Genomic DNA, 23,179 nt, shown 5'->3' with positions numbered 1-23,179 from the left:
TAAATCTTTCGATATACACCTTAGCCTGATTCTCAAAGGTATCGATGTTAGAACAATTTCTTTTCAGGCGTAAGAACTGAGAGAATGGAATGTTCTTTTTCCAGGGGGCATAATGACAGCTGGTATAGTCTAAATAGCTATTAGCGTCGACCTTTTTAAAAAAGGTCGATGTTTGTATTTTATTTTTCTCCGGAAATTCCTCAGTACTCAATACAATATCGAGAAATTCAATTCTCGATTTCTGAAAATTGGATGTAAATTTCAAGTTGTACGTATTCACATTTAGTACTTCAACAAACTGATTGAACGACTCCTGGTCACCACTCCATATGATTATGATATCATCTATATATCTTTTGATTAAGACGATATTTTGCATTAAATCATCCTTCAATACATTGGTTTCCCAGTCAGCCATGTAAATATTAGCAAGGCTTGGGGCGCATATCGTCCCCATCGCCGTCCCGCATGTCTGCAGGTGCCACTCCCCCAAAAAATCAAAATAATTATATTTAAGAACAAATTGAAGGCATTCACAAATAAAATCAATTTTCGGTGGTGACATTAGAACATCGCCCTGTAGGGTAAGCTTTACCGCCTGTATCCCTTTATCGTGGGATACAGATATTGGATACTATCGAGTGGAGGGTTGATTATTGTTTTGCCACCATTGACGTACAGGCTTTATACACCTGTATCCCCCACGATAAAGGGATACAGGCGGTAAAGCTTACCCTACAGGGCGATGTTCTAATGTCACCACCGAAAATTGATTTTATTTGTGAATGCCTTCAATTTGTTCTTAAATATAATTATTTTGATTTTTTGGGGGAGTGGCACCTGCAGACATGCGGGACGGCGATGGGGACGATATGCGCCCCAAGCCTTGCTAATATTTACATGGCTGACTGGGAAACCAATGTATTGAAGGATGATTTAATGCAAAATATCGTCTTAATCAAAAGATATATAGATGATATCATAATCATATGGAGTGGTGACCAGGAGTCGTTCAATCAGTTTGTTGAAGTACTAAATGTGAATACGTACAACTTGAAATTTACATCCAATTTTCAGAAATCGAGAATTGAATTTCTCGATATTGTATTGAGTACTGAGGAATTTCCGGAGAAAAATAAAATACAAACATCGACCTTTTTTAAAAAGGTCGACGCTAATAGCTATTTAGACTATACCAGCTGTCATTATGCCCCCTGGAAAAAGAACATTCCATTCTCTCAGTTCTTACGCCTGAAAAGAAATTGTTCTAACATCGATACCTTTGAGAATCAGGCTAAGGTGTATATCGAAAGATTTACTGATAGGGGTTATCCTAAAGGTCTTGTATATGGAGCACTTAAAAGAGCTCGTGGTATTGAGAGAAAACAACTACTCTCTACCAAAAAAGAAGATAAAATAATAAAAACTGATAGCTCCAAAGAGTCCTCTAATGTTATGTTTATAACTCAGTATAACACATATGAGAATGAGATTAATAAAATCCTGAGAAAACATTGGAATGTGCTCAAACTTGATCCTGTCCTGACCAACCACTTACCTGATGCTCCACGCATAGTATATAGAAAGGCTAGAACCATTAAATCATTGGTCTCCAGAAGCCAGTTAGAAGTATTAAATGAAAAATCGTTAAGTGACACTTTTTTATCTATACGTGGCAGCTTCCCCTGTAATAGCTGCAAAATTTGCCCACATATGAAGAAGGGGCACACTATTGAGGGCACATCTTTTAAGATAGCACATTTTATCAATTGCAATTCCACTTATGTTGTTTATATGGTAACCTGCGGGTGCGGGTTGAATTACATAGGCAAGACTAAGCACTGTTTAAAAACAAGGATATTAGAACACCTTAGAAATATAAAACATGGTGTCCTTAATCATAGCCTCTCAAGACATTATAAGGAACATCATAATTGTGATCCCAGATCGCTTACCGTCAAAGGGATAGAACTGGTATTAAAAGGTAAAAGAGGTGGAGATCGTGATAAAGACCTGTTAAAGAGGGAAACATCATGGATCTTGCGTATGGGCTCACTCACACCCGTAGGTCTTAATGAGGGTTACGAGATAACCCCATATATTAATTGAATTTGTATCTGAATTTGTATTGTAAATGGTCTTTGATCTGGCTTTAAGGAAAAGCCCAGTGTTTATGATGGTTAATATATTCCTCCTGTCAGAGGTGAAGTTGGCCATTATTATTTGCAATTGTTTTTTATTTTTATATGTATTTTCATATGTATTTTGATATGTATTTTTATAATTATTTATGTGTATATATGTGCAGCTAAATGACTGCATTCCTGTGTTTTAAAATGTATTACAGAGAATCCGCGATGTACATAGTACTGTGAGCCCGCTAGTGTAAACTAGGAAGGAATTGTGATCGCTGACCATCGATGGATGCGATTTTTAAGATCATTGAGGTTAATGTTTATAACCTGTGATCAAGATATGAAGTGTTGCTATTAGCCGCCTTTTACTTTGAATATATCTTTAGACATGGGCGCCGCTAACAGCCGCCCACAGGGGGAGTGTCCCTCTGAGTGCGGCGACTCTGATTGAGAGCCGGCACTATAAAGATCGAGGGAGCTGACGTAATAGCCACGCCCTCTGACGAAGTCTTTGTGACGAAACGCGTCAGGGCGTGGCTTACGTCGCTCCTGTTACCTGTTACCTGCCTTCCAGACGTGTTCTCCGGCTGTGGCTTCTTGGTCCCCGTCCTGCAATCCAGCGTGGCGGCGCATCGTTAGAGGTCCATTCGAGTCCATCGATGGTTATGTGAGCAGTCTATGCCTGTGTTGTGCTTTTTACAAACCGTGTGGTATCCAGCCCACAGAGTGCATAATCTTGGTACGGGGCTACTCTGAATTGTACCGTGGATGTTTTATTGTCCTAATTAAAAAACTCCGTTTAATGCACTATGAAGCGCTGTTTTTCCTCCACTTCCCAATATATATATATATATATATATATATATATATATACACTTTAGAAAAAATAGATGTCACTCCAGGCACTTTCAAAGTACAGTTTTCACTGTATGTCAACGGCGTTTCGGGCCGGGGCCCGTCATCAGGACAAAAACAGTTATACAGACATGTGCATTGTGCATGTGTATTAAATAGCTTACCCAGGTTCCTGGACCCCCCCCACGGCGTCCGGGACCTCCTTCCGGGTTGTCAAGCCGGAAGTGACGCAGCGCCCCCTTCAGAGGACGTCATGCTGGCGCTCCAGCAGTATCTCTGTAAGGCATACAAACATTCCATTGTGAAAAATGCATAATAATATTAATATCCATCAATATCTTACTGCTTTTATTTATAATAAACCTATTCACAGTGTTATCATTGCATTTTGTGTCTCTATTCTTCATAATTATATTATGTGTTTTATATATATGAGCACCACTAGATGGTACTGTGACTCTGTTTAATAAAACATGTGTATGAAAATACTCTATACAATATGTCATGAACTGCAATTTTGGCCCCGTTGGTTTCCTCACTCCTTGCCATTCACTAATATATTTGTACTCATATATGAATGGCAAGGAGTGAGGAAACCAACAGGGCCAAAATTGCAGTTCATGACATATTGAATACACGTTTTATTAAACAAAGCACAATAAAATTTAAAATGATTTAATTAATAGGATCGTTCAGAGTACTAGGTTTTTATTGTATAGAAATACCGGACACACTGCTTATTTTTATATAATTGATTTATTATTGTAGCTCTCTGACTGAGGGGATGTATCCGTCTTGAAAAAGTTTCCAGTGAACAAGTGGTTACGAAACGTGTTGACGTCAGCATCATTTACTGTTGGGTGTCCTGGTTGTTACATCCAACTTTGCTGGATCACGCTGCTCGCTGAGACCCACACTATATTGGAGCGTCTGCTTACATTAAACAGCAGTACAGCCAGCGCACACTGTCCGGCTAATGCGGCTATAGCCTTCAGCTTTGAACATTACCGGCCTCTACAAACAGCATAAAAAAAATAGCCGTCGGGCTGTGGGACTTCTACATACAGGGATTGGACACCGCTTATACTGTATATAGGTGAGCAATACATCAATCTGTACGCTCCCTACTTTCACTCTGCAAGGGATAAAATTTAAACCAATATTGCCTATTGTGATACTAGACTCTGCCAACGAACACTATTTGCATGTCCTGCTTACATGCTAAAGGATTGGCTTTTTCACTATATCGCCGTATTAACCTTGAATGTGTGGACCTCCCTAATGTATATTGAACTATTACTGCTGATAAATATATGCTGCTTCTTTTACGATTGCACCAAAATCTGGAGACCCCATATATCAAATATCATTCTGTATTGATTAAGCTATTTTAGATCATTTGTATTTAAAAAAAAAAATGTGTGTGTATACTGCAGTGGTAGCCAACCCTAGCCCTCTAGAGCTACCAACAGTTCACGTTTTCCAGACAACCTAGCTGCTGCACAGCTGCACTCATTAATCACTGACACATTTTAAAAGATCCACAGATGGAGCTAATTAGCTCACTTGTGATTCTGTGAGGATACCTGCAAAACATGCACTGTTGGTAGCTCTCGAGGACTAGGGTTGGCTACCCCAGGTATACTGTATGTATTTTATATGTGTCAAAAAATTTTAATGCTATAAAGTTGTTAAAATTCAAACAGTGTGTCCGGTTCTACTTTTGTTCAGCAGATGCACTCAGCAACCTATTCAATCAGCAGCGCAAAGCATCATAATTGTCTTTTCTTGTCTAAATATAATTAAGCTGGGAGTTCCACTAGATTTCACCTATTCTAAGTTTTTCACAAAATTTTATCTGGAGAATGTACCTTTAAGACAGCGCAGTGATTCTAGTATGGTCAACATTTGTTTACTATTGTTCATTATATGTAAATCACACCAGCAGCGATACATTGTCTCCAGTTAGTTACTATTGTAGGCACCTTAACCCAGTTACAATAACTTGTATCATTATGGAACACATTTTTTAAAAGAAATGCCATTTTTGTATGACCCAACCATACTATCCAAGTGCACATAGAGTGAGATTACAATAGTGTACCGAAAATAGCGAGACACTGTGCATAAAGCATGGTGAGCGAAGCGTGTACACTTATACAGTGTCCATGTCGTCCTATATTGAAATAGACACAAAAAACATGAAAAACCCATAACGACCTGTTTCTTGTTTCGACCCTTTGATCTAGATATACCTAAGTTGTTTCAATCCTTTTTCATGTGTTGAACCTATGGTCTGTTGACCAATAGTGGTCGACCTATTGACCTTATTACTGTCGACCTTGTGACCCATACCCACTTCACTAATCAGTCTTCAAAAAGCAAGGTATTACTTCCAGCAATGTGGAATCTAAAATCATTCCTTCAGGCTGAGGGAACCCCACCCCCAAGGCCGTCCCAAAAAAATGGGATGGTCCCACGAAAGATGGGAGTTTTGGGAGGTATGATACAGTGTGTTACTAAACTTGTTCTAACATGTAAACGGAATATTAAATGATTTCCATTTTTGTATTACAGGATTGAACTGTTTGTTTCTTTTTCAGATCCATCCCCAACTCAACAAATATAAATAGGCAGCAGCTAAACAACTCAAGTTACACACACATGTCTAGAAGTAATAAACACTTCCTGCATGGCTTATCAAATATTCTGCTGGTGAGGATACCACAGAGAATAAGGAGAAGTAGAGAAGGGACAAGAAGGAGCTCCAGGGAGAGCAGCAGGTGGTGAGGATGGGAGGACAGATGAAGCCCCCGGCAGGATACAACTGCGCCCCCCAGCGCAGGAGGAGGCTGTGGCCCCAAGCGGCAATGGCAGGAAGCTGTGCCCCCTCCCCCATCAGCTCATAGGACCACAGAGAGAGGAGGGGTAAGACTGAGGAGGGGAGCGGATGGCCCCCCGGTGAAGGCCGTGGTCCTGGCCCCCAGTGGCATAGTACTCCCCCCCCCACCTCTTCTAATGCATCCAGGACAGCAGGACCCCCCCAGGCTAAAAACACCCAGCGTGTCCTGTGAGGGAGCAGAGGAAGCCCTTGGGAGAGGAGGTATGGCTCCTGCATTGGGCCAGAAATGGTGGACTCCAGCCCAGGGAGGTCCAAAGCTTCAACTCCTGGCCCCATTCCTCACAGCCTCACTGACTCTTTCTGACTACCCCCCTCCCCATCCCGGCATGCTGCCATAAAATCTTTATACCTTTTTGATCACTGGCCGTATGCAAGTTGATTGACAGTAAGCCAGTGTTTTTTGGGGGTGGTAGCCAGCTGTTTTCTGGAACTTTCAGAGAAATTGCAGGTGTGCCCAGACATTTGAGGGGAAGTCATGTAATGTCAGCTCTGGCCCTGATTTGACTGCTTCTATCGCAGCCACTGAGTAAGTCCTGGGTTGCGCACAGACTGCACACTCTGGATAAATTATTCAATTGTATGCGCCATGCGAATGGATTTGCAGCAAATTGCTGATACAGTAAATCTTTTTAAGCCATACTAAGCAAATCGCAGGTATGCACAGGGCGGAATTTCACTTTGGGGGTTACAGTATGTTCGTTCACTCTTTCTGACAAAATCCTTCTTAGATGGACAAAACCATGTGCACTGCAGGGGGGCAGATGTAAAATGTGAAGAGAGAATTAGATTTGGGTAAGTTATTTTGTTTCTGTGCAGGGAAAATATGCACTGTTTAATTTTTACACTGCAATATAGATCTCACTTTGAAGTAAAACCCCACCCAAATCTAATTCTCTCTGCTCAAGTAACATCTGAACCCTTCAGTGCACATGGTTTTGTCCATCTAAGAAGGATTTTGTCAGAAAGAGTGAACCAAAATAACCCCCTTTGTCTCAGCGCGTATACTTGATCACAGAGCTATGCAAATTAGAAGCCCAGCGATCAGGTATGAATAACCCCCACAGTTTGGAATATGATGTATTGTAAATCCAATCCTATATTAGCTCCACCATGTAATACAGCATTTCTGATGCTTTCCAATTTAGTATTTTCAGGTTTTTGTCCCCTATCTCTCTATCACTGAAAGAGTGATGAGTACTTACTGTATAAAGCACTCAGTACCTCTAACGTGTTTACAGATGTTATATTCATGTGTCACAAAACAGAGGCTGTCAGCCCTCCCCAGCCGTACTCTGTGTTACCTGTAGCGCTCTAAGCGCTGGACATCAACTGCTGCCCCGTCTGGCGTCCCGCTTTTGCCTTTGCGGCATTCAGTCCCAACGATCTGGTGGCCTGGTGTGCATCCCTGCAGGCCCGCCACGCAGGCCTTGGTGCCATTTTCCGCCATGGGCAGCGCCATGATACTTCCTGGTCATCTGACTCTGCAAAGCCCAGTCAGGACTCACTTCCCAGCAGAGATTTGCTTCAGCCCATCAGGAGATATAAAGCCCAGCTCTGGGAACAGAGAGCTGTCATTGCTTTGTTGTCGATCAGCCTGTAGTGAGCACCTGCTTAACTTTGCTTCCAAGACACAGTGCAGTTTCCAGCTTCAACACTCCCTAACCTCAAGGTGTTCATTAAGGACAGCTCCTGCTATTCTCAGCTCCATAAAGAGACAGTGCAGTTTCCATCTCCAGCTCCACCTGGCTCTAGGAAATCCGACTGTCCTGTCCTGCTGGTGCTCACAGCTTTAAGGAAACAATGAATATTGCTGGAATCCCCAGCTTCAAGCAATCCTGCTTCCTGTACTGTTGATGTCCTCAGCTTCAAGCAACTCTGCTCCCTGTACTGCTGGTGTCCCCAGCTTCAAGCAAGCCTACAATCCTGTACTGCTGGCGTCCCCAGCTTCAAGTAACTCTGTATTTCTGCATCGCTGGTCTCCCCAGCTGCAAACAAGCCTACCTTATTGCATCGCTGGTATCCACAGCTCCAAGCAAGTCTGCCTTCCTGCATCACTGGTGTTCCCAGCTCCAAGCAAGCCTGCCTTCCTGCATCACTGGTGTTCCCAGCTCCAAGCAAGCCTGCCTTTCTGCATCACTGGTGTCCCCAGCTCCAAGCAAGCCTGCCTTTCGGCATCGCTAGTGTCCCCAGCTCCAAGCAAGCCTGCCTTTCTGCATTGCTGGTGTCCCCAGCTCCAAGCAATCCTGCCTACCTGCATCACTGGTGTCCCCAGCTCCAAGCAAGCCTGCCTCCCTGCATCACTGGTGTCCCCAGCCAGGGGCGTAACTATAGCACCGCAGCCCCCGCCACCGCGGGGGGGCGCTGTGCATGTGGGGGCGCCGGGGGCTGCGGTGCTATAGTTACCTACCCCCCAATCCCCCGCAGACTTACGTATCTTGCTGGTCCCGGCGGCTCCGTTCTTCTGATGAGGACCACAACAAAATGGCCGCCCCCATATAGCAAACAGTTCTCTGAAACTATCTGCTGTATGGGGGCGGCCATTTTGTGGTGGTCCTCACCAGATGAACGGATGGAGCCGCCGGGACCAGCGCGATAGGTAAGACTGCGGGGGAGGGGGTTAGCATAGGCGGCGGGGCGACGGGGCGGCGCGGGGGGGGTGCTCGACGGGGCGGCGGCGGGGGGTGGGTATGGGCGCCCCCCCCCTAACGGCGGGGGGGCGCCCAAAAAGTAGCTACGCCACCGTCCCCAGCTCCAAGAAAGCCTGCCTACCTGCATCACTGGTATCCCCAGTTCAAGGCAAGCATGCCTTCCTGTATCGCTGGCACCCCCAGCTTCAGCTGATATTATTCATTTTATACTTTACTCTATTATAGACTCTTGTTTGTAACCTCATCTGCATGACTAAATCTTATATTAAACCTGATAGCTTCCATTCTCGTGCATCCAGCCAACTGGGAATCTGCTCTTGTCTGGATTCACAAACAACCACAACGTCATGGAATTAATTCACAAAAATAAACAGCAATTGCTTCAGCTTTTTTTTCATTAACAATAATTCAAAGCATTGTCATACAAGGAAAGCATAAAATGATACATGACAATAGGTTCACTTGTAAATACAACCATTGGTGGCTCTAGAGGTGGGGCTGCAGCACAATTCACAATTTAAATAGGGCAGATACAACAACTGCCACCTCAAATGCTGCCAAATATTGGCAGTAATTGCTGTGGTTCCCCTATTGAATTTTAGACTGCCCCACCTCTGGAGCCATCATTGACTACAATTTGAGATGAGTAAAAAACGACAGAGCATTGTTTCCAGTATTATGGTACAAAAAGGGGAGGGGGTTATACAATTTATACAAATAAATTCAGACACAAAAAGAAGGGGGTCCCACTTTTCTGGGGAGTAAGGGAGCGGCCCAATTGACCCCCATGTTTCTACTCCAAAAATGTAAAATTTTCAGGTGTAAACACATATGATCCACAAAAAAAGTAGTGGACTTGTGTGTTTTTGTAGCCACAATCGAGTAAAAAGTGCAAATCTCAAATAAGTGCTGGCAACAAAGCTAATTGGATAACCTCAGGGAAGTAGTTGGTCAAAAAAAATACTGGATATCGTACAATGTCCATTTTCATACAAATTTACAAAAGTTACTCTTGCTAGGAGATGGGCACAATAGTAGTCTATCTTGGCAATGAGCTGGAAGTGTAATGCTAACAACTGCTTCCTGGTTGGGGTGCTCAGCCCATACGATGCATGCTTGAGGACAGGAACTCAAAATTTGTTCAAAGGGGCTAATTGACAACTGACCGCTTAAGTGGAGGACCATCCTCTGTGGGGGGGGGGGGTGGTAGGATTTGACTGAACCACTCCCTCTTTGTCAGAGCATCCACAACTGCAGTCCTGGCAGTACCCCCACCCATTTCCCAATGACAGCTCTGGCAATGGAAACTACCGATCTTGCACCTTTTAGAAGTTCATAGCTAGAATCTGATTGGTTGCTATTGGCAACATCGCCACTTGTATAAGCCTGCACTTTAGTAAATATAATTGTGTGACTCCGTATTATATTAAAATATAGAAATACAAGTTATTGGTAAATATAAATGATGTTTTAAAAAAACTGCATCAAATCAAAAGAATTATAACTGAACAATAATTAATGCTCAACTTATGTGTGAAAGTTCTTAAATATGTCCTTATTATTTTCAGTCATCTTAGGGGGAAATTTCTTCGAATGATGCTCAAAATCAACGGTCAACATTCATATAACTTTATGTTTGATATGTTGCATAATCCATTAGCTGTATTCTCCTCTCTTGTTGCAGTATTGGGCCTCACAGTACTGGCCCCATGTGATCTACTAAGTCTAAGTACTATGTATTCTATTGTTAATTAATATTCATTATTCTACCATACAGTTTTCAGGATTCTGGATGTACCCCAACCCCACTCCCCCCCCCCCTTCATTAACCCCCCCCCCCCCCCCCCCAATGTACCCTTTCTCTTTTCTGTAACTTATATAAAACTAATTTTTCAATAAAAATGTATTGATGGGGGGGTTGGGGGGATCAATGGTCAAACATAATGGAAATATGGGTCTAAACACAGATATTGCATTGCCTTAGCGCTAATTAAAACTAATTAAACAAAAGGGAAGCCTCACTTTAAACTGATCACTGTGTTTTTATGTATATAGCTAAATCAATTTAGAACCATTTAAACTGGTTCTAAATGGTGCCCACTTTGTTTTACAGACAACTTGAATGACTCATTGTCTTATATTCAAGGCCTGTTATGTCCTGTCTTGTATGTGTACAGACTCCTCAAGGGCTCATTGGGGTCTACTTAGTAAAACTGCAAAGTAAGTAGAAATCATTTTAACTCTATGATAACACCTACAATAAATTTTTGAGGCGTTCTGAAGGTTTTCCATGGTGATTTTCAGACCTATTCTACCAGATGGACACATTTTTAACTCTGACCAAATAAAAGAGTAACTGGTCTACCTTACAGAGTTTACATACCCAGTATCAAGAATATACAATATGAAGACAGGTGATAATTAGCGCTCTACTGGTTGGTATGTGAAAACAACAAGACAATCTTTTATATGATTTTCAACTGTCGAGAGGATGTCCTCCCTTAAATTCTGCCAACAACATTCATATGTGATTAAACAGGGGAAATGAAAGAGACTAGATATTTTAGAATGTAAAAAAGTTATTTTCAGAGTTTCACAGTCACTGCATACCCTATTCCCAGAATTGGGTATTATTAATTTATACATTTTGGTCCACCTTCTGTGATACACTACCCCAAAGAATAGAAGTTGGAGAAGTAATGAACAATAAGACCAAGTATGAGTGGCATGAAGGTGAGAATAGCCATATTAAACCCTTAGTACTTCACAACCAATTTGACATCTTGGGAAAAAGGAAAATGGAAAAGGAAAAGGGAGAGGGCTATTTCAAAATAGATAGTTTAGTATAAATGGGAAAAAAGGGGAAAAAGGAACAAACAAAAACAAACTACAAAATACAGAACCATTATCGTAATCACCACCACAGAAACATACCAACTTTTACGAGGATGCCCAACTGAGAAAATCAAGAAAGATCCATAAAGACAAAAATAAGCCCCCGGGTCAACCAATTGTTACTGGCACAGATTCCATTAAAGCAAATCTTTTAAATTTGATGACCATTACTTACAACTTCAAGTAGTGAAAATGAAATCCTATCTGAATGACACTATTGATGTAATTAAGAACTTGGAAGAAATGACATGGGAGGAGCAGGAGGATATTTTGGTCACAGCGGATGTAAGATTATTATATCCTATCATTGAGCATTCTATAGGAGTTGAAGCTGTGAAATATTCTTTGGGAAAAAAGTGGAATAGAAACCAACATGGTAATATGCTATCTACTGAAGAGAACCAAAGAAACCTTGATAAGCATTACACATACCTTGTTTATGTAAGCAAGAATTGAGTGTTTACTTTGGTTCTGTGAATCTTGTGACAACAGAATCATAACTTGTTTTGGGTTTACTCTTGAGGAAGCACCGTAAAGATTCCTTTATTATGCATGTCCTATACATGTTTATGTAAGCATACAAGTGAACATTACCACCATAATATATCACAGAAGGTGGACCAAAAATGTATAAATTAAATGTAACCCATTCTCGGAATAGGGTATGCAGTGATTGTGAAAACTTTAAATTGACTTTTTTTTACATGCTAAAATATTTCTTGTTTCTTTCATTTGCCATGTATATTTGCATATAATTGTTTTTGGGAGAATTTAAGGGAGGACATCCTCTGTATAGTTGAAAACCATATGAAAGTACTGTATGTCTCATTTTCATATACTAGCCTAACAGTGGAGCGCTAACTATCACCTGCCATCATATAGTATATGTATATATATTCTGTATATATACACTATATTGTATGCATTTTTTTGGTTCTTCATAGGGAAGCCCTTCTTCTTGTCAATAGAGAGTTAAAATATATGGTCCTACCACACTAACTACGCCCAAACACATCCTGCACTTGGAAGCTAAGAAATGTTGGGCCGGGCTAGCACTTGGGTGGAAGACCTCCAGGGAATACCCAGGTAACATATTTTATGGTACTGTATGTTCAAAGGAAATATCGCTAACAGGCATCTTATTGAATTGCATTATCATTATTGTGGAAACTTCAAAATATTACCTTTGACCTATGATTTAAATTGCTGACAATTAATCATTTATACTCCATTTATTACTGAATACCCATCATAACAGAACGGCTGACCAACCATCAATTACTCAACCTACAGGCTATTTATTTTTACCATCATCTATATTTTCGTGATAGCTATATTCCAGACAACCAGGGACAATGTATGCACATTTACATTAACCCCTTCCCGACATTTGACGTATATATACGTCATGGCCGGGATGTCCTTCCCGACACATGACGTATATATACGTCATGGCTTCAAACTGTCACTGCGTCTAGAGACGCAGTGACAGAGGGACGATGTCTGCTGTCCCTGACAGCAGACATGTCCCTGCATGCCCAGGGGGGGCTGCGATGCCGCCCCCCCGTCGGCGATCGCTGTGATTGGCTGTTCAGTGTGAACAGCCAATTACAGCGTTTTCTGTGTCACCGGCGAATAACGTTCGCCGGTGACACAGGGATCGGAGGTGATTGGTGCTGTAAAGTACAGCACCAATCACCGCGGGGTGTAAGGGTGACACTGGTGTCACCCCACCTCACCCCGCCCGCCCCCAAAGGCCGTGATTGGTTCGTCGGACCGACGAACCAATCACAGCCATGGAGGGGGGTTTAAACTAACGGTGACTGCACTGCAGACGCCATTCCGGTCTGGAATTGCGTGCAGTGCGGTCACCGTGCCTAGCTGCCGCAGTATACTGACCTGAACCTTACAAAATACTTACCTGATCACTGCCTGGATCTTGCTACTTCTTGCTTCTTGCTGTGACTTCCTGTGCTGTGTTGTGCTGTGTTGTGCTGCTGCAGTGTCATCGAGTATAGATAGAGAGATAGAGAGAGAGAGATAGAGAGAGATAGAGAGGGCTAGTGACAGAGAGTGCTATATTTTGTGCTGCTGCAGTGTGATAAAGTTATAGATAGAGAGATAGAGAGAGATAGAGAGATAGTGACAGATTGTGCTATATATTTTTTATATAACTGACTGCTGCCCCCCCTTTTGTGCTGATCAGTATAAATTAACTGATCAGCAACTTTTTGGGGGTGCAGGGTTTTATTTTTATATAAATACCTGTCAGTGCTGCTGCTGCAGTGTCATAGAGTGATAGATAGTGAGAGATAGAGAGAGAGATAGAGAGAGATAGTGACAGAGAGTGCTATATTTTGTGTCTGCTGTCCCCCTTTTGTGCACCCCCAGCAACTTTTTGGGGGTGCAGGGGTTATTTTTTATATATATTACTGTCAGTGCTGCTGCTGCAGTGTCATAGAGTGATAGATAGTGAGAGATAGAGAGATAGAGAGAGATAGAGAGAGATAGTGACAGAGAGTGATAGAGAGTGCTATATTTTGTGTCTGCTGCCCCCGCCTTTTGTGCTGATCACTATATCTGAGGTGATCAGCAACTTTTTGGGGGTGCAGAGGTTTTTTTTTTTATATATACCTGTCAGTTGCTGCCAGTTGCACTGTCAGTTGCACCAAAGGTTGTGCACCTGCTGCCCCTCACTGGTAATCAGTGTCGCATCAGTGATCACCTTTTTTTTTTTTTTTGAGGGTGCTGTGGGGTCTTTTTTTAATTTTTTTTTTACACACACTGTGATTTTGTGGGTGTCCTGTGGCCACTGTGCGCTGATTAGTGACGTACATCACTGATCAGCTTTTTCGGCACAGGGTTGATCTATTTTTTTTTTTTTTTTTATCAAATTCCTGTTGCCTTTGAGCGCTGTTCAGTGACGGACGTTACTGACCAACATCTGTGCTCAATTTTTGGCGCAGGACCTTTTTTTTTTTTTTAACCCCTTCAATTTTTTTTTTTTTTAACCCCTTCAATTTTTTTTTTTTTTTTTATTGGGATCAAATTCCTGTATAAAGTATTTTTTTTTTCTGCACTACATACACACTACACACTACATACCCCCCTGGGTTGAAATAAAGTTTGTACCCCCCCCCCCCCCTACACTATACACGTGTTGAAACATTTCACTACCAGAAACACAAAAATAAAAATGGCATCCCAAATGTCATCCCAAATGTCATCCCAAATGTCATCCCAGTCATCCAGAAGAATGTATTCAGCGGAGGAGGCATATGCCATGCTTGCCTCTGACTCTGACACAGCCAGTGATGCAAGCGGGGAATTTGAAGGCTTCGTCTTAAGCTCCTCTTCCTCCTCTGGTGATGAGGGACCCCCTCAAAGACGCCCCCGTAGAGCAGCTGAGACCCCCCCCCCCCAATAATTGATCTCGTATGGACCCCACCACCAGACAATTTTGAGCCCCAGGTTCCTGAGTTTTTGGCCATGCCAGGAATCCAATTTGATTCCACAGGTCTCAGAGAAATTTACTTTTTCAAATTATTTTTCTCTGATGATTTTATAAATTTAATGGTGGATGAAAGGATTTATGCACCATTTTGTATGCTGTTCTCCATCTTGTCTCAAATGCCTTATAGTGAGTGGAAAATTACATGTTTCTATTCTGCTTTGTGACAGTCTGCTGCTGCTCAAGGCTGCGTTGCTCAAGGTTATTTCCTGTAAGATGTATTTCACATGTTTTCTACAAAAACTGTCTGTTCTCCCATGTCCTTGTATAATAATAACATATATCCCCTAGACAGTAACTGGAACTCCTCCCTGCTACACCCCTGTATCATCCAATCATCTCTTGTCAAGCCCATGCATGCTATACTGTATAAATATGCTGTATGTGTAAACAATAAATCAGTGTTGTACCTTGCATACATGATGGTCTTCTTTTCTGATCAGCATATACAGGGTTAACACTCACGGAGCTCTAAGGGGGCCATCAAATTGAGGAAGAAGGGATAAAGGAAGATTGGTTAAAGTCCAACTCCCTATCCAGAGGTAGGTTAGAGTCCACCTCAGGAGGTAGGTTAAAGTAACCACTCCTAACAGCTGGGGGCCCGGCCCGGGATTTCGATCTTCGTTCCCGTTGAACTGTTGACACCCATACGTGGTCTGTTGCCTGTTCTCGGATCACGGACATATCGAATCCTGAATCCGTATAGACCTTTACTTCAAAAGTAGTAAAGTTTCAGCTGGTTGTTTTATAGTGTGCACACGCAGATCAGTGATCTGGTAATATATAAAGAGTGACCTAAGGGGTCCGCTCATTAGTCACCTCAATTTGATCGCCCTTTTTTCTATATGGCCATTTCTTACTATCCTTTTTTTACAGTATAAGTTGTATTACGTGTAATATCCTTGTGTGGTTGGTAAGTGAACACACATGCGATATATGTATTTAACTTGTACATCTTGTGCGGTTGGTAAGTTGACGCACACTAACTCTTTCTCTCTCTTGTCTCATTGATTACTGTATGCCAATAGACTTGCGGACTATATGCTCCCCTCTCTTTGGGGTAACGCAACGTGAGGCTTCATATGCAGTTTTCAGGATAAAACCACTTGACTCTATCCACTGTCACGTAGACAGTCTGTGGTTATAACTAACCAATCATAAACATTAATTTTTATGAGATGTATAAAGTGAATACATAATTCACACAGTATTCAGATAAAGACCAACCCTTTCAGTCTGCTGCTGTAGGTACACTCCTGCCTTACTGAAACGGCGCCCCTGGTCTGGATACTAAGAATTTTTCACGCTCTCATATTTCATCCATTCTCATACTTCATCTACGTCTATGTCACACCCCAGACATCCATACATAGGTACTTGTTTAAATTGTAAATGTAGTATCGTCCTCTGGTACCATAACCCCGACAGAGACGATTATTGGCCCAAATTGACATCTGTCATTAGAGAACCCACAAGATTTAAACTCACAACAAAGACATCATCTAATGGCACCGTTTTAGAATCCGTTATTATATTGGGTTGTCATTTGGATACAGGACTTATTGAAAAATACATTGATCAGACATACCCATTTTTCTTAACAGATATACCAATTAACCTTTTCACATATCCTATTATCTGTCCTAAAACTTTAGACCAGATCCACAAGTTACCTGAAGGTAGTCAACTACTCTATTTCCTTGACTTTAGTCAAAACCCTGAACATCAGGAACAAATTAAAAGGTGGAGAAAGTTCTCACACAAACATAAAAGGACATAAACTAAACATGGGTTCAAAAATTAGTAAAAATAAAATAATTTCCTATCCACCACCCTTACCCAATGAAACTTGTAAGGAATATGTAGCCCGTAATTCTTCTACAGACTATTTCCTAATTGACCCCTGGGTAGATAACCTGGCAGGTTGGTCGGAAAAATGTAGTCCCAACCCCTTCCCTAGAGACGGCTCTAATTATCCTTTCTTTATGCAAATGATAAAAGGTCTTTGTCTTGGGGACAAAGAAGCCTTCCCCTGGTATACAGGAGATCCCACCTGGGATATGAAATACATGCGTGCAGGAGGTGAACAATGGCTTATTATTGCACCTTTCTGGCATGACACCAATTTGACAAAGAAACAAAAGAAAATTAGAGACGTCACTGCAAAACTCCATAAAATAGAGGAGACTCGTATCAATAAGGAACTTAAAGTCCTTTCACCTCCACCTTACAGTCCAGTATACCCTTCCCTCACGGATACAGAACTGATGGCCGTGGGTCACCATGTTCTACATCCTACCGCACCTCCACCCAAACCAGATCTTAAATTAGATGATAAAAAGGAAACTAATACTGAGGATATGCCTTTGTTAGAGGGAGAAGAGAAAGGACCTTTAGCAAAAAGCACCAGAGTATCAGCAGACAAATCATTAGTTACTACAGAACTTGGCCCGAAGACAACAAAATCTGGTGCCACCTATGATGGCACAACAACTCAATACTGTCCCTTCATGACAATTGGTGACCAATTACTTGTTAAACCAATTGACATAGAAGACCTAAATAGGATCATTAAACACTGCCCAAAACCCTCTGTAACCGCGGCAGGAACCATTGCCTATCTGAAGAAAGCATGTGTAGGCAGAAATTACACCCATGATGACATAAAACTGATTGTCGATAATGTAATCGACCATCACCATGCGTGGGATTGGGGTAAGATCAAAAGTTTCAAAAACATTACAACCACGGTAGGAACAGCAGAATACCCCTTAAATAATTCAGACGCAATAGCCACAATGTGGACAGAAATAGAAGCAGGGATGACCAAGATCTTCAAAATGAGGTCCTCATTGCCTGTCGCAGTGGCGTGTAAACAAAAACCCACTGAATCAGTCACTGAATTTTGGAAGAGATTTAAAAGATGCTGGACTGAGGAAGCGGGACTATTTCTTGAAATATTCTCCTTACTCATTTCCACCTTTATCAATAACCTGCACCCCTCCATTTCCACGCCAGTTAAACAAAGTGTCTCTTCCTGGACTTCAGACACCCTCCAAGAATTTGAGACCCATTTGTATGAAAAGGAGGCAGCTGGATGTTTTGACATGAAAAAGACAATTGTCACAACACACAGTTATCAACAAGACAACAGGGGCCCATCAAATAGACAGAGTAGGGCACCCCAATATGGTCAAAGGAAACCCTTCAGACCACCACAAGGCCCACCACACCAACACCATCGGGCCCCTCTTTACAACAGAGATAATAACACTGGCACAATAGCAAAAGACACAACATGTTACAATTGTGGCCAAGACACACACTGGGCTAGGGAATGCCCATTCCCACCCCAAAGACCACAACAACCATATCGACCTCCACCAGGCACACACAGGTCTCAGCAACCATCTTTCACACAAGGGCCACCCAGAGTAGCACGTGGCCCCACACCCGTCCAAGAACATGTACGTTTTAGAGTTGATTGGTCCGACCCCACCTTGTGACGGGGCCCGAAGGAGGGTGTCCTATCTTTTGTACAATTCACCACACACTGGGAAGACGCACCCCTTATCACTTTATATGTTAATGGAAAGAAGCTACCCTTTTTGGTAGATAGCGGTGCCACAACCAGTGTCCTGTGTTCATTACACTATGATGGTGAATTGCAAAAGACTACTCCTTCAATGGGAATCAATGGGATACCCACTGACACTTATCTGACTGACGAACTGATCATACAGTCCATGAACGGACATTACTTAGGAGAACATCAGTTCAGGGTTATTTCAGAATGCCCTGTTAACTTGTTGGGAAGGGATCTTTTCAACAAATTCCACATCTCCATTACACCCTCACCCAAAGGAAGTGGACTTCACGTCACTTCACCACACTTCCTAATGTCCCAAGATTCACTTGATACCTCAATTGACAAAATCAATGCAGAAATTTGGGCCAAGGGTCCCTATGACACAGGCCTCATACCCTGTACACCATACAAAGCCAAACTCAAGCCAGACTCTAGTCACGTGTACAGCAAACAATACCCTTTATCATCAGAGAAAATTGACGGTCTTAGACCAATGATACAGGAGTTTTTAAAAGAAGGCATACTGAGATATGTGATCTCACCATACTGCACACCCATCAACCCGGTCGCTAAGGCTGATGGAAGTATTAGATTTGTACAGGACTTGAGGAAGGTAAATGACCTCATAGTCCCAATTGCACCAATAGTGCCAGACATTAACACACTCATTTCAGCCATCCCTGCAGACGCAGCATTTTTCACAGTAGCCGATCTGAAAAATGCATTTTTCAGCATTCCAATAGATGCAGAGACCCAATTACTTTTTGCTTTCTCTTTTGAAGGTAAACAAATGACTTGGTGTCGTTTACCACAAGGCTATATTGACTCCCCAGTGGTCTATAGCATAGTCCTCCAAGCCACATTGGCACCCTGGCACCCCCCCTGTGGTTCAGTCCTGCTACAGTATGCAGATGATCTGCTACTCTGTAGTCCAACGGAGGGAGCCAGCCGGGAAGATGGTATATCACTATTGAACTGGTTATGTGAATGTGGACATAAAGTGTCCAGAACAAAAATGCAATGGTGTCAAAAGCATGTCAATTACTTGGGTTTTGTGCTCTCTGAGGGAGAAAGGAAAATCAGTCCACAACGCATACAGTCTGTACTGGGCCTGGTCACCCCAGCTACCCAGAAGGATATGCTGTCTTTCTTGGGTATGGTAAACTACTGCAGACAGTGGATTTCTGATTGTTCCTATTACGATAATATCTTGAGACAGTGCACACTCAAAGACAAACCCAAAGTCATACAATGGTCAAATGAAATGTTTTCTGCATATGAAAAGCTCAAAGCAATGTTAGTTAAAAGTCCCGCGCTTGGTCTCCCCAACTATGTTTTGCCATTTCATTTGTTTGCAAGGGACACTTGTAAAACTGTGGCGGGCGTGCTCACCCAAGGTCATGGAGGCAAAATGCGCCCTGTCGCATTCTTTTCAAAGGTAATGCCGGTCACTGTACAAGGAATGCCTGCTTGTCTTCAAGCGCTGGCTGCCTGTGCAATGGTTGTTGAAATGGCTGCCACACTCACTTTAGGACACAACACCATCCTTCACACTACCCACAACGTCCTGTCCATCTTAAAAGGCTTACATACGCAACACATGTCGGCCCAAAGACTTAGTGGTTATGAGGTACTCTTACTAGGTAACCCATCACTTGTTATCAAGAATGCTACAAATACAGAAGGACCTGTGCCCATACTTAATGCCCTTTTAGGCTTAAAAGGACCTGATGACGAAGCACCTCCCCCACATGACTGTTCTCTGACAATCGACTCAGAAACTTCACCCAGAAGTGACATGTCGGCTGTACCCATACCCGACGCCGACATAATTTTTGTCGACGGCTCCTGCAGTCGACCAAATGACAAAACATACCAGACAGGCTACGCAGTAGTTAAACTTCCTCAAACTGTCCTTGAAGCAAAAGCAGTTCCTCTGCAATCAGCACAGGCTGCTGAGCTAATCGCTCTCACCAGAGCTTGTCACTTGTACACAGGAAAACCTGTCAACATTTACACAGACTCCAAATTTGCTTATGGCGTTGTTCACGACCACGGCATGATTTGGCAGCGCCGAGGTTTCACAGGCGCTGATGGAAAAGGCATCTCACATGCCCAACTTATTGCTGACTTATTGCACGCAATCACATTGCCCTCACACATTGCCATTCTCCATTGCAAAGCACATACTGGTGGAAAAGATGATATCTCACGGGGCAATGCCCTCGCTGACACTGCTGCAAAACAAGCTGCTGCCACATCCACATACAACCTCACACTTACCATAATGTCACCACCGTCACTAGAAGACACATACTTACTTACAGAATTACAGGCAACTGCCTCTAACTCTGATTTATCAGATTGGACATACCCAATTCTGCAGAAGAATCCACGGACTGGATTAATCTGCAAAGAGGGGAAACCCTGTATCCCCCAAACAAGTGCCTCACTGTTCATAGCACACTATCACGGAGTAGGTCACCACAGCAAAGTCACGACAACACTGCTCCTCACCAATGATTTTTACATCACAAATGCAAAAGAACTTGTCACCCAATATGTTAGTAGATGTATTGTGTGTCTTAGAAACAACCCTAACAATCCCAATAAAGCAAAACACCAACATCTTGAATACCCCACCACTCCGTTTACTCACCTGCAGATTGATTTTACCCATATACCAGGTACAGGGAAACAGGAATACGCTTTGGTCATAGTTGATATGTTCTCACGCTGGGCGGAGGCATATCCAACAAAGTCCGAAGATGCAAAAACTGTAGCCCGCATTCTCACGCAGGAGATCATTCCGCGCTGGGGATGCCCGCTACAAATCAATAGTGATAAAGGTTCTGCTTTTACTGCCAAAGTCACTGCTGAACTAGTTAAAGCCCTCCAAATAGATTGGAAATTCCACATTCCGTACCACCCACAGAGTTCAGCTATTGTCGAACGCATGAACCGCACCTTGAAGGATAAATTGAGAAAGGCTACTGGGGGCACCTTCACAAAATGGAAGCAAGTCCTTCCTATTGTGTTAGCTGAAATAAGAATGACGCCACAAAAGACTCTAGGTTACTCCCCTTTTGAAATACTAATGGGACGCCCCTTCCCCACCCCCTGGGCAAGGAAACCACTAGTCACACAAGCAGGAGATTTAGAAGTAATCAGAGAAGAATATGTAAGGACTTTAATACACAGACTAGACGAAATTGAACATGAAGTTGTACTTAAAAATCCTTGTCATCCACAGAAACCTACACATCCATTCCAAGTCGGAGACAAAGTTGTGGTTAAAGTCCTTCCACGCAACAAGAATCCAGGTGATTTCTCCTACGGTCCTGAGACAGAGGTGGTCGCTGTGACAAGAACTGCTGTGCTCACCGATGACAACCCAACGTGGATCCACGCATCCAGAGTGAAGAAAATCCCTACTCCAACTACTTTCGACACAGAGGTCGACACCGATCCTGAGATTGACACAGACCGGACCAGTGAGGTACTAACGGGAGTTAATAACTCTGACCTCCTACGAGGAGAAGAATTGCCGGTAGGGGATCCAGACATCGAGGAAAACGGAATTCCTACTGAGGCCGAGAGGACCCTTGAAGGAAATGATTCCCCCTATCTTAGCTCTGCTGACTTTACTCGCTCTTGTTCTTTATAATTTCTGTACCGCAGAAGTGGATATTACCAGTCAGGATGATGTGCTTACCCTTTGGTACAATTCATCTACCACTCGCGTGGCCACTTACCAAATAAACTATGATACGGTCATACCTAGTAACATGTGGTCCATGCCATCCAAATCAGCTCTCAGCCAGACTAAAAATGTATATATTTGTGTCACAGATGATTATTATTGGGGAAATAACTGCAATTATTGGGGAGCAGTGGGGTGGAATTCAGGTATCGACTGGGCATACAAACCCACCTTGGCTATTGATCGAAAGGACAAGTATGGTAAGCCATTACTTTCTAGGATGACTATCACTAAGGATAACGGTAGATATGACTATTATTGCACTATAAATATTGAAAATCCCAGCCCCAGTGATGCTGGAATGTATGTTCTAGGGGTATGGTGGGGAGGTGGATATGCCAGTGATAGACAACAATTCTATCTCAAAGATATGTTTAACAATCAGGAATACCTTTCCCTCCGTAAGCCACCATCCCCCGCCAGGCCCCAGCCATTATCCCCATTCAAACCACACATAAGTACCTTTAAAGATATGGTTGCTATCAGTAATCCCACATATGAGGACACCATGTCCATAGAGACAGGTTTAGCTGATGTGAATTTTTGGTTAGAATGGATGAAATACAATGCACGACAGACTAACCGAACTGACTGTTATGTATGTGCTAAGTCCAGACCCCACCTTGGTACCGTCCCCCTTAACATACCAGAATCAGAGGATGAATGTTTTTTTACCTTATACACTGGCAATAAAACTAAAGATAATGAATGTGAGTTATGGAAGAAGAACTACCCCATCTTAGAAAAAAACACCAATCCAGGTAACACAATCACCATATATCCAGGCAACTATACTTGTTACTGTTCTAATGTCACTAAGGGGGTAGATCTGAAAACATTCCCGGATGGTTACTGTGCCATCCGCAGGTATGTAACCTTAC

This window comes from Crinia signifera, chromosome 1 (genome assembly GCF_055691185.1).
Source record: "Crinia signifera chromosome 1, ASM5569118v1, whole genome shotgun sequence".
NCBI lineage: Eukaryota > Metazoa > Chordata > Amphibia > Anura > Myobatrachidae > Crinia > Crinia signifera.
The sequence above is the reverse complement of the archived record's forward strand: the minus strand, read 5'-3'. Positions refer to the sequence as shown.